The 20120-nt window shown below is 27.6% G+C and overlaps 1 protein-coding gene across 4 annotated transcripts in view; it reads right to left on the bottom strand.

Annotated features, from left to right (window-relative positions):
* LOC123269529 (ELAV-like protein 2) overlaps positions 1-20120 on the bottom strand; it is a 94836-nt gene that overhangs the window by 41256 nt on the left and 33460 nt on the right. The window contains exons 1-2 of one of the 4 annotated variants that reach the window (XM_044735290.1): positions 7706-8442; positions 6717-7053 (exon numbers count right to left, since the gene is read on the bottom strand). The exons of 1 other annotated variant lie outside the window; for it this stretch is intronic. The gene's annotated coding sequence lies outside the window, so the exon portion shown is untranslated. Of the gene's footprint in view, positions 1-6716; positions 7054-7705; positions 8443-20120 lie in introns of those variants that run through there. 2 more of the 4 variants (XM_044735288.1, XM_044735313.1) reach the window with 2 other exon arrangements.

The following is a 20120-nucleotide window of genomic DNA, read 5'->3' on the forward strand; positions in this document are numbered from 1 at the left end:
TTTTTTACCAAACATTTTTCGTAAATTGACAAGTTTTCTTTTATCATTCTTATTTATGCTTAATAACAGAATTATAATGTCAGTACAGTTAACGGTTAGAATGACAATTATAAAGGTATAAAATAAACAAACAATTGATAGGATTGAAAATAAAGCTGCAACTTCACCTCGCGGACAGAAAATCGTCATTTTCTGTCCGCCGGGAAGAAATAATTGATACCTGCCCGGCACAGTCGCATTGGTCTGAAATTGTCTAGTTTCGGTTGGCTCAACAGGCATTGAAACTCACATTTTCAATGCAGGTTATATGAAAAATTATTTATTTTAATCATTTTTATTTATTTTAAGTTAAAAAGTTAGGTTACACGCCAAAATTAGTTAAAAAATTAATTTTTTTGATACCAATAAACGATTTATTGAGTACCAATAAATCATTTGTTAAATACTACTAAATATTTATTTGATGGAACTAAATGAGCTTTAATAAATGATTTAGTACCTATTACTAAATATTTGGTAATGAAAGGTTTGTTACTAAATCTTATTAAATAGAACTAAATCCTTCTATCAGTGCACTAAGTAAGTCAAGAGAAATGGCAAGCAAAGATCTTAACTTTTATTTTGAATAGAAAGGTATTGAGGGAGGTCTAAGGTCTTGAAACTATTATCTCCTCAGCGGAGTATATACGCTGTGCATACGGTTTTTTTTTTTGGTATAGATATGGGTGTAGATGCACTCACGTAATAACGAGATGGGCTTAAATGGTTTGAAAGAAAATATAAAGGTGGATTTTATACATATGCAACGTGAGTTATAACTTTAGCAGTAAAAATAAGTTGTTATTTTTTACAGCGGCCGTAAAACTAAGATTTTTATCTTCGGATCGATAAGAAAGGCCGAACCTTTCTGCCTCTATGTAATTGAAATGGTTTTGTGCCGAGAAAAGTTGTAAAACAGAATATGTAATATATGTAACATAAAAAATAGAAATTTCAAATTACTTTTTTTAGTATGCAAGTAAAATAAGTGTCTAAACAATTGTAATTTTTTTTTTTTTTTTTTTTTTTTTATTTGAAAGTTAAACTTTTTTTAATTGTATAAATTATAAAAATAATAAATTTGTCAATAAATTTAATACCAAACGTAGTATTAAAAAATACAAATATTATCACAAAAAATTATTTTGACTAAAAATTACTTCTTTTTTTAACAGTGTATAATTTATTTTAATAAATTTCATCAAAAATATTATTAACTGACATATTAATTTCATCATTGTAGGTAATAGTTATTTGACACAATATCCATCCTATAATTTATGGGTATCGATTTTAAAGGACCATAAATTTTAAATAAATCACTTTCTACCTCCCCTAAAAAGAGATACCTAGTAGAGTTCAAAAACCCTCAATATGTCAACTATATATTTATTTTTCTTTCAAATGAGTTAAGTGAACTTATATCAAAGGGCAAATTTTTTCTGGGAAAAATTGGGTTCAAATTTTCATTCGCTGAACAAATAAATTTTTATTTTCTTTACATTACTGTTTGAAAGAAATACAAGACAACTTTTCAATTTTGGTCCAAAATAATTTTTGAAGGGGTTAGAAATAATAACTAACGGTGTAAATTTTTCTTTAAAAATTTCAAAAAAAATACTGACAATAATTTACTATTTTTATGAATTAAAAATCAGTTAGATAAAAAAACTGAATTTTTAACTATACAGAAAAAAAAATTAGGCAAACGGTTGACCCTGAAGGCCATCCCTGCAACTTCCCGCTAATTCCATACCTGGACGCTTAAAGTTGCACTTATGCCGTTTTTGAGCTCTTCGAGCTCAAAAATATAATTTATGTGTTGTTTTGAGCTCTCCGAGATCAAAGAGGTAGCTTTTCTATGCTTTTGAGCTCTTCGAGCTCAAAAGTCTGATGGAAGTTTCATATAACACCATTTTTCGAATTTTCAAACCGCAACAACTTTTGAATGAATGAACCAATTTCCACGCGGTTGGATGCATTCGACACAGTTTTCTAAGCCTCATAAAGAATCTTTGAATTTGAATCGATCCAACTATAAATTTCGGAGTAATTTTGAAAAAACACTTTTTTCGGTTTTCTTTCCTGCACGATATCTCTCGAACGAATCAACCGATTTTGACCAGATTAGCGGCGATCGACGTGGTTTTTTAAGGTTAAGAGCTGATTAGTTTTTGGAGTTGATCGATAAAGCCCTTTAAAAGTTGTTCAAAAAAAACCAGTTTGAAAAAATTTTTTTTTTACAGTTTTTTTGCGATTTTTCGAAATCTATCAATCCGAATCAGTCCAAAATGTATTCAAAATCTAAGTTTGGCCAAGTCCTTTCGAATGGCATCAACCGCGATGAAATCGGTCGGACCGTTCAAAAGTTATAGAAGGTTTACATACTTACACACACACACACACATACATACATACATACATACATACATACAGACATAGTGACACTCTCGCGGGGATAGTCAGGGAGGTTTTCTGTGACCTTCAAACGTCGAGATCTGATGAAAACTCGATTTTTGCAAAACGGGGTAAAACCAATAACTTCCCGATTTTTGAAAATCTTCAATTTTCTTAGCGGGAAGTTAAAAATGTACATGAATCAAGTATATAATTTTGAAGAACTTAATCTTCTTGCACTGATAGAAGGATTTGTTTATAATTAAAAATATTTGTTAATATTTAACAAATTATTTATTAAAGACCCCTTTTTAGTCCTTAACCAATATTTCTTAGTATTTAAAAAGATTTATTAATATTTAATAAATGAATATCAGATTTATTAAATACAAACAAATCATTTTAAATACTAAGAAATATTTGTTTAATACTAAAAAGTGGTCTCTGATAAATGATTTCTCAACTATTAACAAATATTATTTAATACACTGATAAAAAAATTAAGTTAAATTATACTCAAGAGCCAAAATCTTGAACCAAGAATATCATTTTAAAGAGAATGATTTTCTTGAGTCAAAAAATTATTCTTGATTTAAGTAAATTTTTCTTGTCTAAAGAATTTATTCTCTTGACTCAAGAAAATAATTTTCTTCAAAATGGTATTCTTGGTTAAAGATTTTGGCTCTTTTTTTGGAGTATTTTTTTAACCCCACATTTTTTTTGGAGCATGAAAAACTGAACAAACACTGATAGAAGGATTTCTTAGTATTTAAGAAAATTTCTTTGTATTTAAGAAATCATTTCTTAAACATTATTTTTTAGATACTAAGAAATTTGGCTCTTGAATCAAGTTAATTTTTTTATTTGTATACAAATAAATCCTTCTATCGGTGTGATTTGAGTAGGAAAATTTTTGAACTAATAAATTTTTTTTTAAGAAAATTTTACTTGATTTAAGAATTTTTCGTCTTGATTCAAGACAATTACCCTCTTCAAAATTATTTTCTTGGTTCAAGAATTTTTCTCTCGAATCAAGTTAATTTTTTTTTCAGTGTAAGCATGTTAAAGAAATCAATTTTCAATAAAAAAAAAAAAAAAAAGAATATTAAATTTAAATAAATAACGCGTCTATTACGACAAAACATTGTTTGTCAATAATTTATGACAGGGCAAAAAAAAATATAATATAAAACATGAATCACCGTTATTTTTGTCACAGTGGACAGTACAAGCGCATAATAAACACATATATAACAATAATAATAATAATAATAATAATAATAATAATAATAATAATAATAATAATGAAACTAAAAAAAGAAAGTTGTCTTTTGGCAGTGAGAGTGAGTGTAAGCGAGCAGAGTAGTATAGTGTCCGAGGGGCTCCATTGATTGGTCGATGTGCCACGGTTGTAGCCGAGGTTCGGAGCTAACCCGGGGGTATATGAACCCCAGTTACCTCAACTCTCACTATCTCACTCGATAACTCCCCACCCTCACCCTCTATCTCTATCTTTATTGAATCGACGGAGCGCCACCCTATCCCGACTGGCTCTCTACGTATACAGCTTGCTGGCAAACTCGGAACTCACCCCATCGCAGGTTCACCCTCTATAAACGCACGCGCGACACATGGACCCAAACCGATCAATACTGAACGAGCGAGTCTGCCGCCACCTTCACCCCAACACACCACCACCATAGATAGTCTCTCTCGAACCCTCGCCAAAAAGAAACACCCCAAAGCCTAAGAAATAAAGAACAAAATTCACCCCTTATTCTTATTAATCTCTCTCCCTCGCTCTCGTTGTTTTCTCCCTAAAACAATGCAATCTCATACACAATATAACGTACATTGTATTCTACGGTACGCGATAAATCGTTACGCTTCATGCTCAATTTTTTATTTATAATTATTGTTATGCCAATTTTAATTTTTATTTAAAAGTCACAAAGATTTTTTACTAATTTTTTTATTTTATCAAAATTGAGACAAAATTTTTTTTTTTTAAGTGAAATTATTAAAAAATGTTTGGGTTGTAAGTTTATAAATTTATTATTATTGATTAACAATTAAATTGACTTCATGGCCATTGACCGAGGGTATTTTATGCTGATAATTAACAAGAGTGTTTGATTGATAGACAAATACGAGTAAAGATTAATTTACGGGCTATAATATTGTAAATTTCATAAATAACTAGCGATTAATTTTTTTAGATTGTATTTTTTTAACAATTAATGCAAAAAAAAAGCTTGAAACAAAAAGAAAAATTTTTGAGTAAAGTAAAATTTATTTGAACTTTAAGGTAGTTCACTCGGGAGATATAGTTTGTGCTATTTCTTTCCTTTTCTCTCACTAGTGCTGCCTTTCTCATGATTTATCTTTTATTCGCTTTTACTAATGGTTATTTTTGTTTAACTAGCGAGTTTATTAACAATTTATAAAAAATTACATGGTCAAACTTTTTAAAATTTTTTTTGGATTATTTTAAGTATATTATTTTAACAGGTATCAGTTTTTTGAAACTATCTTGAAATCTTTTCAATGCAATAATTATTAATATTTGTGATTTTCTCACTCTCCGCCCATTACTTTCTGTGTTAAAATATCATTTTTAGTTATAATTATTTCATTTTTGGTATGGTTAATTGATTTTAAATTTCAACAGCACATGTAATGCGAATTCTATTACCCATATTTCAAATTTCGAAAGCTTAAAATTTTGCATTTATGACCGAACTACCTTAAGGATTTTTTGATGAAGATTCTTTTTTTTTTAATGTGCTTAAAAAATTTTTTTCCAAATTTAATTATAATTAAGAATATAAAAAAAAAATTTGAGTAAATTTCATTGTGTGTTTTAAATAAATTTTGATTATTCTTTAATCAAACTAAAACCCTGAAATTTTCCTCTGATATACACTTGTCATATTTTTTTACTTACATAATATTCAAAGGAGTAAATTATAAGATAAATAAAGTATAAATTTCAACAACTACATTAAAGAATTTTTTAAATCAAAATCTTAAAAATTTTTATTATTAAATAAATTAATTTTAAGTTGGATTAAACGTTTGTTTCATTGAATATTTCCATTAATTAAGGTATAAATCAAATTATTATTATTAGCAATCTTGCAGTCACTATGTGACTGCTGAGACTTATGAACTATAAATAAATAAAATTTTGCTTTATTAAATAATAAATCTAGTTAAATTGCACTGTACTTTTTTAAATATTGACGTTTTTAAAGATATAAGCTCATCCCGATATTACACTTATCAAAAGCTTTCATTTGAGTACCCACATGCATTTTTATATATTTTCATATATACATATATGTAATTTATATAAATATATGAAAAATTGATGTGGGTACTCAAATGAAAAGTCTTAATGAGTGTAACATCGAGATCAACTTATATATTTAAAAATGTCAATATTTCACAAGATACAAGGTCATTTCTTAAATATTGACATTTTTAAAGATATAAACTCATCCCGGTGTTACACTCATCAAGAGCTTTCATTTGAGTACCCACATGAATTTTTGATATATTTTTCATATATACATGTATATAAATATAAAATATATAAAAAATTGATGTGGGTACTCAAATGAAAGGTCTTGATGACTGTAACATCGGGATGAACTTATATCTTAAAAAATATCATTAGTTGGCAAGATAGCAATGTCAGTTCTTAATTATTGACATTTTTAAAGATATAAACTCACTCCGACATTACACTCATCAAGAGCTTTCATTTGAGTACCCACATGCATTTGTGATATATTTTTCATATATACATATATATAATATATATATAAAATATATAAATATATGAAAAATTGATGTGGGTACTCAAATGAAAGGTCTTGATGAGTGTAACATCGGGATGAGATTATATCTTTAAAAATGTCAATAGTTTACAAGATACAAGGTCATTTCTTAATTATGTATCTAGAGATAAAGAATTTTCGAATGCAGCCTAAATACTTATCATCACAAATTAACTATTGGTGAAAATGATATGAAACCTTGAAAAGGCACAACTCCAAGTCAAGATCTTTTTAATGTTATAAAATTTAACCATAAAAACTCATTTTATTATATAAATACCTCGCCACAAAATTTTTCTTATTCTCTCAATAATATAGATTATTATTATTATTATTATTTAAAAAAAAATATGCATCATAAAAAGAATACTCCTTGTAGATACTTAAGTAGAAATGATTAAAAAGCAAAGCGGGCTTATGCGAGTAACTACTTACGTTAGTATTTTGGACTCCTTTCATATATTTGGACTGCCCTTGATCTCGCACCCTCGTGGCCATACCCATCGTCCCTTGAGACAATGCTTGGGGAATAGGGAATGGAAAATGTGGGGTTGCCGACCCCGATGCGTCGCGAAACATTATTTCTCCACATCATCTTCCGTTTATTCTTTCAATACTCAAACTAAAACTCATTCCTACATTATCCATTTTCTTTCTTTTCCTTACAATGTTTTACAGAGTAGCAGTAATAATAATAATAACAACAACAACAACAGTATCCATCTCCAAGTATCGATTTTCCCAGAGCAATGTCCGTCATCTTCATCTTCACCTTAGATTTTTTTTTATTTTTTACAATTTACTTTTATTTTTTTTTATTTTTATTAAATAATAATAAAAATAATAATGACTCTAAAAATATAGAGCTTAATTCTTAGGGGTTCGTCGATGTCGATAACCCAAGCTTCTTCGTCGACGTCGGAGTCGGCGTCGTCGCGGTGCGCTAACTCAAGCCACACCCAAGTTAAAAAAATATTTTTTTATTAAAAAAAATTTATAATTTATCACAAAAAAAAAAATACAAATAATTGTGATTATTTTGATATAAAAATTAAAATACTAACCAGCTGGCTGGTTTACGGGTCGTTAAATCGAAAAAAAAATAATTATCAGCTTAAACTTCCGTTTTAATAATAAAATAATTACCATAAAAAAAAAAACTTGGATGTAGCGAGCGCACCGTAGAAATAATGAAGGGAAAAAAAAATATAAAATAAATATTAAAGCTCAAAATATCCCAAATAGGTGACAGGATTTTAATAATAATTAATTAATAATAAAATTAATGAACTAAACTTATAGCAATTGGTATAATAATAACAATAAATTATAATAATAATAATAATAATAATAATAAATGATAATAAAATATTGACAGGCAGTACAGAACATAAATTAAAAAGTAAAGAAAAAAATGAACATACCGGTTAACGATGAAAATCAGTGGTTGGAGGATGCTGACTAGCGCAGAACAAAACGCAGTGATGGGTTATAAATATTATTAATTGTTAAATAATAACGTTTCGTCAAAAATAAATAGTATGTACTAATTATTAAAAATTAACTAAGTATTCATTAAATCCAATGAAATCTTCCAGTTGTAGGTAGATATATTTTTAATTATTTTAAACAACTGATATTAATATATTAATTTATGTTTTTATAAAAGTCTCATCTCAAGCACCGTTTGTCAAAATTATAACTCCCGAAAGTATTATTAATTAATAAAAAACAGTTTTTAACAAACAGAAAAAATTGAAATTATAATTCTGTTGCATTTATTTTTAGTTTAATTTAATAAGTAATTTTAACAACTTTTTTAGGATACTTTGGTGGGGTAGGAAGGGAACTCGCGAGAGGGATTAAGAGACTTAATTTATATAAAATAATTGTTACTGTGTGATTGTGATAGTAATGGTTGGTATGATGTGTAAGTAATTATTTAATTGTTGGTGGTGTGATTTAATTTTTGTTAAGTCTCAGCTGTCTTCGGGAAGGGTTCAACGTACGATAACGAATATATATATATAAATATATATATAACGAATGAATGAATTAACCAATTAATGAATACAAGTATAAGTAATAAGGTATAATAATAATATTGCGGGTAACGGTGTCTACAACGCAATGCCTTATGTGGTGCGGTAACTAAACTGACGGGTGGAGCACATTACCCAGCGGCTGCACCTAGAGCGAGCTAACGCGCCGGTTCAGAGCTATACAAGAAAGAGTGGGTTTTAGTTTCAACCCTCCGAGGAGTCCCGTCAGGGGTTACAAACCACCGGAAAGAACCGCCAGAGACCTACTGTCTACATATATATGTTTATATATACATATATACTATTGGTATAAGTACTACATCTCTTCTCTTCTGTCATATTTATATATATATATATATATATATGTGTGTGTGTGTGTGTGTGTGTACATTTGACTGTCAATGTGTGGGTCTTCAAAACTGGGGGTGGAAGACGGAGAAGGCGCAAAATCTGCGCAGGCGTGGGTGGTAGGGGTGGAACGAGGGGTGAGATAGGGATAGGGGTGGTTGTGCTGCTTCTCTTTTCTGCCTCTGCTCTTTATTTATTATATCTACATAGATAGACAGAATATATATAATAGTACTCTCTCGGAGAATATCAGGAAACTGAGGATGGAAATTTTCGCGCAGGCGCCGCTGTAGCAAAAAAGAAAGTTTTGAGGAGTGCAGCCGTGGGAGGGGTGGGTCGTGTGAAAATTCGCGGGATTTTAGAGTGTTGTTTTTGATTTTTTTGAAAGGCTCTGTAGATTATTTCTTTTTTTAAATTTATATGTATGATGAAGAAAATATTTTTTTGGTAGTTTGTATTTATTAGTAACTTTGCAGTCACTATGTGACTTCCGGGAATTGTGGAATATAAATAAATAAAATTTGGCTTTGTTAAATAATGATTTTTGGTAAATTGCACTGTACTTTGGTAACTATTGATGTTTTAAAAGATATAAACTCATCTTGATGTTACACTTATCAAGAGCTTTCATTTGAGTACCCACATGCATTTTTGATATATTTTTCATATATATATATATATATATATATATATATATATATATATATATATGAAAAATTGATGTGGGTACTCAAATGAAAGGTCTCGATGAGTGTAATATCGGGGTGAGTTTATATCTTTAAAAATATCATTAGTTGACAAGATAACAATGTCAGTTCTTAATTACTGACATATGTCAATAGTTAATTGACAATAGTCAATAGAAATATTTCTAAAGATATAAGCTCATTCCGATGTTACACTAATCGAGACCTTTAATTTGAGTACCTACATGACATTTTTTATATATTTTATATATATGATATTTGTGATATATATATATATATATATATAAATATATAAAATATATGAAAAATTGATGTGAGTACTCAAATGAAAGGTCTCGATGAGTTCAATGTCGGGGCGAGCTTATATTTTTCAAAATCTCAATAGTTCTCAAGATACAAGGTCATTTCTTAATTTTTGACATTTTTAAAGATATAAGCTCATTCTGATGTTACTCTCATTAAGAGCTTTCATTTGAGTACCCACATGTATTTTTGATATATTTTTCATATATTTATATATGTATAAATATATAAAATATATGAAAAATTGATGTGGGTACTCAAATAAAAGGTCTTGATGAGTGTAACATTGGGATGAGCTTATATCTTTGAAAATGTCAATAGTTCACGAGATACAAGGCAATTTCTTAATTATAAATCTAGAGAAAGATCATTTTCGAATGCAGCCTAAGTACTTATCATCATAAATTGACTAATGGTGAGAATGATATGAAACCATGAAAAAGCACAACTTCAGGTCAAAACTTTTCCAACGATACCAAATTTAACCATAAAAAACCATTTTATCATATAAATACACTGGCCACAAAATTTTGCTTAGTCTTTTAATAATATAGATGTTGAATTTAGGTTTTTAATTTTTTAATTATTTATAATATAATAACATTTAGTTTGAATTTTGAAAAAATACATTTTTTTCAATGGTCGGATTTTTTAGGGGTCACGAATTTAATGACAAATTTGATGATAAAATAAATTTTTTTGTCACATCAACTGCTTGAAAAAATGTCAAAGAAAGAAAATTTTTTTTTTTTTTTTAAGTTCATAAAGTGAAATTATTTCAGCTTGATCAGCTATCATTTTCAGAAGGCTGTTACCTAATTGGGGTAACTTTTTCTACGAGTCTTTCTGAGTCTGGGACAATTGACGTCTCTAGGGAGAATTTTTTTTTCAAGAAACTGAGGAATAAGAAAAATAATAACGAGGGCTTTAGAATTTTTGTTGGGATAATGGAATTATAAAAGTTTTACGTGGAATAAAGTTCGAGAATAATTGAGGGATGGATTTTAGTATAAATTTTAAATATATTGTATAATATTGTGAATAATTCATAGCTTGCATTTGAAAGTTCGGTGCAAGAAAGGAAAATTCTGATGGTAATTTATTGTATAATTGATCGCTTGTAATTCGGTCAAACAAGTATTCAGTAAAAGTGGATTAATTATTCAGTTCAATCGATTAATGAAACTGAGACTAATCACCCGGAAATTACAGCTATCAAATTTGGGATTATTTTCGTCGTGGAAGTTATTTTTTACCTAGAGAATTTATTAATAATAAAACTGACAAATTAATTATTTGTAAGGTTTTTCAAGGGGAGAATTAGGAGCATTGCGTCTTAAGAATTTTTCGTTTTCTCACTCGACAAGCTTCATTAGATAGACAATAATCCAGGCTGTAATATTATAATTCAATCATTAAAAAAAAATTCAAAATCTTAGAAATTTTTATCATTAAATAAATTAAATTTAAGGTGAATTAAACGTTTGTTTCATTGAATATTTTCATTAATTAAGGTACAGATCAAATTATTATTATTACTAGCAACCTTGCAGTCACTATGGGACTGCCGTGACTTGTAAACTATAAATAAACAAAATTTTGTTTATTGAATAATGACTTTAGTTAAATTGCACTGTATTTTCTTAAATATTGACGTTTTTAAAGATATAAGCTCATCTTGATGTTACACTCATCAAGACCTTTCATTTGAGTACCCGCATCAATTTTTCATATATTTCATATATATTATATATATCTGTATATATGAAAAATATATGAAAATGCATGTGGGTACTCAAATGAAAGCTCGTGATGAGTGTAATATCAGGATGAGCTTATATCTTTAAAAATGTCAATAATTAAGAAATGAGATTATATTTTGTGAACTATTGACATTTTTAAAGATATAAGCTCATCTCGATGTTACACTCATCAAGACCTTTCATTTAAGTACCCACATCAATTTTTCATTTATTTCATATATATTATATATATGTATATATGAAAAATATATCAAAAATGCATGTGGGTACTCAAATTGAAGCTCTTGATGAGTGTAACACCAGGATGAGCTTATATCTTTAAAAATGTCAATAATTAAGAAATGACCTTGTATCTTGTGAACTATTGACATTTTTACAGATATAAGCTCACCCCGACAGTACACTCATTAAGACCTTTCATTTGAGTACTCACATCAATTTTTCATATTGCACGATTCATGATGCGAAGCATCAGAGAGTGCTTTACGATCGAAAAATTTTTTACGCCTCATTTTGGCGGCTATTTTTAGTATTATAGCCTTGTTAGTTCACGGAATCAAGATATTTTGCATACTATTGTCGAGATAATTTAATGGAGATTAATTTCATACTTTTTAAAAATTGATTTACTGCAATAGAATTGGAAAAAAACATCAAAATAGGTCAAAAAATTTTCCTGTCCGTCATGTGTGAAACCCGAAAACACTGTAACTTGTGAAAAAATCCATTATTTGAGTTAAATTTTTTTTTTTTAAATTCTAATCGACGATTGTAGGTCACTGAATGCGAATGATTAATTAATTCAGTGTCGTTTAATTACAATTAATAAAAAACGAAAACTACAAGACTGTATATCTATATATATCCATGTAAAATTAACATGGATGGTGATATATCTATATCTGTAGATATTATGTACATTTTATTCCACCAGGGGCGCTTGTGCAGTACCTTCCTACTACAGCTGTTTTTTCGGCAATTAATTTTGAACGACTTAAGTTTTTTTTTTTTTTTTATATTTCATAATTAAATGAACATTATGAGTCGTGCACTTTTGGATTTTCCAAACTTTCTTTATATATATTACATATATGTATATATGAAAAATATATGAAAATGCATGTGGGTACTCAAATGAAAGCTCTTGATGAGTGTAACATCAGGATGAACTTGTATCTTTAAAAACGTCAATAGTTAAGAAAATACAGTTCAATTTAACAAAAATCATTATTTAATAAAGCAAAATTTTATTTATCTATAGTTCACGAATCACGAAATTAAAAGAATTTTTTTTTTTAATAATTATAAAAACTTTATTACAGAAATAATTAAATATTCTTCCACAAAACCGTAAAATAATTTATTTACACTTCCATAAATAAATTATTTGCACTTGTAAATTTTTAATAACATTATGAGTTATGACTAATGAAAAAAAAAAAATATATCCTTATCTAAAAAAAGGGTGTGAAAACAGTAATACCTTTTTTACCACACACCATTCGTAGAAAAAAATAAAAAGCATCCATTACACAAACATTATTTATACTACTACACAACATAAGCGGATTATATGAAATGTGAAAGGAAAATAAAGAGTAATTTCATCGGAAGATGATATATCTCGATAACGAACCCCTAGATAATAAAAGAAATATTATGCAGGTAGAAAATAAACAAAAATCGATTCAGCGATAACAATTTGTTTGGAGAGCATAACGGCATACCGTACGTGTAAGTCGTAAAATAAAATGTCATTTGCGTTTTAGATGGAACCGCGATATTGTCAAGCGTTCTTATTCGAGACAGCCCAAGGAGTAATGAGTAAAAAAATAAAATAAATATAAGTACTTTTTTTATCTTGAGCGTGCCAGAGAAAGAGCCCAGAGAAAGACAAGGGTGCTGTGACGTGCACACGAGCAAGGAATAGATCGAATGGAGGTGACTTTTTTGAGTAAATCTCCAAGGGTGTTTATCCTGTCTGTCTTTTATCTCCGTCTGGCAGCCGCCTACTTTACTTATATTATATTCTCTTTTCTACTCCTGGTGTGTAAAAAGGGAGCAAGAGGGATAATCTAGAGTAGAGGAGAAGACTAACTGGACTGGGTAAGGTCAGGTTCTCTGCAAGCTACGTACGGATAATCGCTTTCTAACATTATCTCCATCCCCGACCTTTTACCCTTTTACTACATGTACACATCTGAACACAGAGTCGAGAGTGCAACTGATAAATGATCGTCTTTTATATAACAGCTGCCTGCATGATGAACATGCGGAAATAATATAACGCTTTTAAAAATTTCAATGTCGCTATCTTTTAGTTTAAATCTTTTTAGATTTAAATCAATGTTTATTGTCTCACTTTTATTTAATTATTCGAAGTATAAAAGTATAAAAGGAAGTATAAAAGAAAAATTCTGTGAGTTTTTAGTCTGTTACATTGAGTGGGATAATTATATTTAATTACGGCGGATATTCAATTATCAACTTTGCTTTTATGTTAAGATTTTTTAAAAGCGTGATCAAGGCTCAAGGTATTTTGCTTAATTAATTGATTGAAATGCGCATGTAATTTCATTTTACGTTAATTGATTTTGATCAAGCGAAGATGTTAATTTTTATTTCAAGATTTACTTTGATAAAAAATTAACTTGATTATAGAGAAAAATTCTTGGATCAAAAAAATATTATTTAAGAGTTTTCTCATTTTGAATAATGATAGAAAATTCTTGAATTATGGATAAAGGGTTAAAGCTACGTTAAAATTGTTAAGAACTTTTTTAAGCAAATTTTATTCTCACAGTAAAAAATTTTTCTCCCCTCCGGGCGGAAAGCGTCAATTTTCCTCCCGCTGCGCTAAACGAAAATGCCGCTTTCCGCCTCCGTCGAGGAGAAAACCAGTATTCTCACCACGGGCAGGAAATAAGAAAGCCTCAGATCACATGTTTGTCGACCTCGGCTTCGCCTCGGTCAACAATTACATGTAATCTGAGACATTTCTTATTTTCCTGCCCTAGGTAAGAAATATACTATTTCGTTATTGTGTATAAATTATAAGTGTAAAAATTTTTGTGTAGATTATTACACTCTAGTGTATAGAATTTAACACAGTAGAATGTTTTAACGTTAGTTTGTGCACTGATAGAAGGATTTAGTTCTATTTAATAAGATTTAGTAACAGATACTAAATGATTTAGTAACAGACCTTTCATTACAAAATATTTAGTAATAGGTACTAAATCATTTATTAAAGCCCATTTAGTTCCACCAAATAAATATTTAGTAGTATTTAACAATAGTATATTACACCCCTTGGGAAGGAAAATAAGAAAAGCCTCAGATCACATGTAATTGTTGGCCGAGGCGAAGCCGAGGTCAACAAACATGTGATCTGAGGTTTTCTTTTTTACTTCCCAAGGGCTGTATAATATTTTTTTGTCCGAGGAAGGAGGAAAGCGGCAACTTTGTTTAGCGCAGTGAGACCAAAGTTGCCACTTTCCGCCCCGAGGGCAAAAAATGAATTATTGGTACTCAATAAATCGTTTATTGGTATCAAAAAAATTAATTTTTTAACTAATTTTAGCGTGTAACCTAACTTTTTAACTTAAAATAAATCAAAATGATTAAAATAAATAATTTTAAGTGAAAATATAATGTATTATATTTGATTATACATGTATTATATTATGTTTGAGACATTTATAAAATTTAAAATTAAACAAGTTTTTAACACATCAATAATAGAAAAAATTTAAAAATTGTAAACTAAACTCCATTGAGAAAAGACATAAATAGAAGATATTTATTGGGAGTAAGGTAAAAGCCCCAATAGATGATCACGTACTAGTATATGATTACTCTATGTATTTGTACATCTATATTCACAAATATAGGTATACAAATACATGGAGTGATCATATACTGGTACATGATCATCTATTGGGGCTTTTACCTTATGTGTGTTTTCAAAGGTTTAATAAATCTCCCAAAATCGAGCTTAATAAAATAATCCAAGGTAGTGAATAAGTTATGTATCACACAAACATTGGAATTAAAGCATAGCCATCTACCGACAATACTTGCCAAAGAAATATTTAGTACCTGTTACTAAATATTATTTGCTGGAACTAAATATTTATTTCCATGTAATAAGGCTTTGTTCATATAAAGAAATCATTTATTAAGCTGTAACAAATAATATTGACGGGTACAAAATATTTGTTTCTCCCAAATAAATGAATAAAAATTTTGTTACTAAATCAATTTAGTACTCTGTACTAAATCCTTCTATCAGTGTGTAAAAACAGTTACTAACACAAATATTTGTGTTAAATTTGACGAAAATTTTTTTACTGTGCTCTATAATAAAAAGTTTCTTATGATTTTTTCACATCTTTAATTTTTTTGGCCAGAATTTTAATTTTGAGGGTATAATTTAAAAAATGATACACAGTAAAAAATTTGGTGTCATTGCATCAAAAAACTTAGTGTTAAAAATTTTTGTGTTAAATATTTAACACTTTTAATAAATGTGTAAATTTCACATTTATTCTGTTAAATTAACACAAAAAAGTGTTAAATATCTAACATAAAAATTTTTAACACAAAATTTTTTGACGCAAAATTTTTTACTGTGTAGCCTTATTTTGATAACAGTATTTTTCATTTTAATCAAACAAACGAGTTGAATAAAACAAATCTCAATTTAAAAATATTTGTACTTGATTCAAAATTATTAAACTCTTCAAAATTATTTTTTTTGGTTCAAAATTTTTTTATCAGTAAATTTTCATTTTTTCTTTTTTTTTTTTTTTGTGATGAAGAAAAATATTTTTTGAACTATAATATATTTTGAGTTTTTTTGAAAATCTCAAATTTTACACTAGAAATTTTTTTTATTTTTATGCCTTTCTGCATAGAATAAAAAAATACAAATTTTGTAGTAAAAATAATTAAAATTTTTTTATTGAAATTTCACTTTTGCAATTTTTATTTTTTATAATTTTTAAGAAAAATATTATTAAAAAATTTTTATTGGAAACATTTTGAATATTTTTAAACTAAAGTTATTTTTATTAAAAATTTTTCATTGTTTTTTCTTCATCGACGGTGGGTCTACCGTTTAAATTTTATGTACCCTAATATTATCAAATTATTACAAAATCATAAAGCCTCTACCGATTTTTATCAAAAATCTCAAACCTTTAAATGCTTAGGGGAAATTTTAAATCGTTTTTGATGAAAATTTTCGATAAAATTAACGTCGACATATGGAGAATAAACTTTTAACGAGAACATAATTTTTTTAAATATCATATGCAATAAAAATTTTTTTGATGTTAGCAATTTTTTCCATTTGGAAATAAAATGCTTGATAAGTATTTTTGGTTTCCTTAAGAACACTAAAATTATCATGTGCAATAAATGACGAATAAATGTAACTATAGTCTGAGTTTTATCGCCAATAAAACTAAAGTTTATATATTATAATATGCAGAATAAAATTATGCTGAAGTATTTTGGCAGATTTCCACGAGATTCTATTAACTGGTAGTTGACCCTAAGCTGCCGACAGCGATAACACCTGATAGCTACTATTAAACCCAAGACTGAGTTTCCTATTATATTATTATTATATATCTTTGGGATCTTCTGCATTTTATGGTGTTTGGGCAGCGGCTAAGTAGGAGGGTAATAGATGGCCGTTCGGAAATTTTGTTATCTTTCTTATTAAAATTAATTTACGAAAGTAACCTAATTGAGTTGTAACTTATAACTTATGACTAGAGTCCATAATTAACAGTAAGGTTGTAAAATGACTGAGCTATAAAAATGTAATAATTGATACGGATAATCGTTCGTTAATTTATGACATAAATTACGTTAATTGTCAACAGTAAGATGTCCTTTTTTTATTGTCTTTTTATGTAGTTTTATTATTTGGAAAAGAAATTTAATGCCTGGTTAATTTAATAAAATTTCAATAAATTTTTGGCATTAATTAAAAAAATATAAATTAAAAAAAATGGATTTTTTTAATATTTTGTTAATAGAAAAAAAAATTTTATTGTTGATTCAATTATTTAATATTTTTTAAGTCCAATAAAATCTCGTTTAAAAAATTTGAAATTTTTTTTTATTTTTCAAGATTAATTCATAAAACATTTTGATAATTTCCCGCGTAAAATATATATTTAACTGTAAGTTAAATTGTTTAATTAGACCTTGAAACTTCGATTGTATAATGATCAGGTTAACCAGGGTTTTAATCTTTTTAATGGGCAGTACCTCAAATGGGTTTCCTCAAACCAGTTGAATAATCAGATAAATGTGATGACGGTAATTAGAGCAAGTCGAATTCTCTTTTGTGGTAATGAGCGGGTTTATTGTCACAAAATTTTTGAGTAAATTCTATAGAAAATATTTGTTTTTAATTAATATTTGTTTTGTTTTGTTTTGTTTTGTTTCCTTTATTTAGACCCAACAGCTTACAGCCATTAACAGGATCACTAATTATAATATTTAATACAAGATGGCAATAATAATCAATTCATATATATATATATATATATATATATATTAGGGTGGCGCAAAAAAACCGACTATTTTTTTTTTTTTTTGAGTTTCGAGTGAAAAAATGTTAGTTTTTGATGTTTTAAGAGCCCTCACCAAAGGACAGCTTAAAAAAAAATTTTTAAGAGGTCACTCCAAATTTTTTAAAATTTCTAAAATCGTCAAAAATCGAACTTTTTTTTTTTAATTTTTTTTCTCATTACGGTATAATTTTATAGATAAAAAAAAAATAAGTTTCTGAAAGTTTCAGTTCAAAATTTAAATTTTGAGAGCTTGCATATAATTTTTTTTTTTTTTCTTCAATTGGTCATATCGCCGACTTTAAGTGTTGGGAGTGGTACGTTGGGGTCTTTTTGGTTTGAAAAAATCTTAACCTACGTGGCAAGGTCAAATCTCAACCGAGCTGGTTTCTAAGATCAGCTTGGGATTCGAACCCACGCCTGGCAGTTGATTAAATAAATTTATTAAATTAAAAAAAAATTATATTTTCTATGTTGTGCTTGATTTTTAGTTCATCTCGTGATGTATTTTTATCGATTATTGTACTAAATAAAAAAAAAAAAAATGCATGGAATTTTAATTTGAATAGTAAAGGTCGCTCGAAAAAATCTAAACTAATGCACTAATGAATTGAAAAAAATTATGAGCGACCTTTCAAAATTCAAATTTTGAACTGAAATTTTCAGAAACTTATTTTTTTTTAGTCTATAAAATTATACCGTAACGAGAAAAAAAATTAAAAAAAAAAAAAAATTCGATTTTTGACGATTTTTGAAATTTAAAAAAATTTGGAGCGACATCTTAAAAATTTTTTTTTTAAGCTGTCCTTTGGAGAGAGCTCTTAAAACATCAAAACTAACATTTTTTCACTCGAGACTCAAAAAAAAATAGTCGGTTTTGCGCCACCCTAATATATATATATATATATATATATATATATATATATATATATATATATATATATATATATATATATATATATATATATATATATATATATATATATATATATATATATATATATATATATATATATATATATATATATATAATTATACTAAACATTACAGCTGCAATCATAATACCAAGACTTATTCTAACAGTACTAAGTCATAGCAACAGTAGTAATGATCATCCACATAGCTTCATTGCTTATAATATACTAGTAAACAAATCAGTGCCACTTATCTTATAATACCAAAAAAGTTAAATCCACTATACGCCTTCTTCACAAAGAGAATAAAGAAAAATAAACGTAAAATATACTGATAGTAATAATAATAAATAATAATCGTGATAATAACATACTCATGATGACACAATTCTTTGAAGTACGTAAGTGGACCTAGCAATGCCTTATACTTAAAATAATACATTACTTAATTTTACATTATGGTTTCATGGCTTATCTATATAATAGATTAAAATCAGCACAGTGTTAGACTCATGTCAACGGTAATTGTCATCACGCATTGACACAATATTTTAAAAAATGTTAATTAAAATTTAACATAAAAAATAATAATTAAAAGCAATTATCGCTTCACTACACGGAGAAAAAAGTATTGCTATTACCACAATACAGTATAAGTGGATCCCGATCCCCGCACTACTATACTTTAGATGCGCAAATGCCCAATCTAGTGGATCGTGATTATCACGATCCACATGGATTCGGATATCGAGTGTCTATATTGCTATGGTTTATAAATTATTAGTTGTCTTGAATTAAATATTAATTATATTTTATTGCAGATTATTATTTTTTTGGTATATTATTGTTATTAACATAAATACAAATTCCTTTTGTAGCTTGATTAGTTAAAAATTTTTGTGTAGATTATGACAGTCAAGAATTGGGTTAGGTTTAAAAATGTTTTAATAATGACTTACAGCAGTACTATTGGAATTTATCTCATAAGATTTTTTTTTTATTTTTACAGATATTATTATTATTAGTCTAGAAATTTGTATTATCGAAATATTCATTTAAAAGAGGCAAATATTTTTATCATAAGAAAAAAATTTTTAATGGAATTTTTACGCCTTTATTACTGTACATATTTCATACAATAACATATTTTTGGATAAAACAGTATGGGA

This window comes from Cotesia glomerata, linkage group LG7, assembly GCF_020080835.1.
Source record: "Cotesia glomerata isolate CgM1 linkage group LG7, MPM_Cglom_v2.3, whole genome shotgun sequence".
Taxonomy (NCBI): Eukaryota; Metazoa; Arthropoda; class Insecta; order Hymenoptera; family Braconidae; genus Cotesia; species Cotesia glomerata.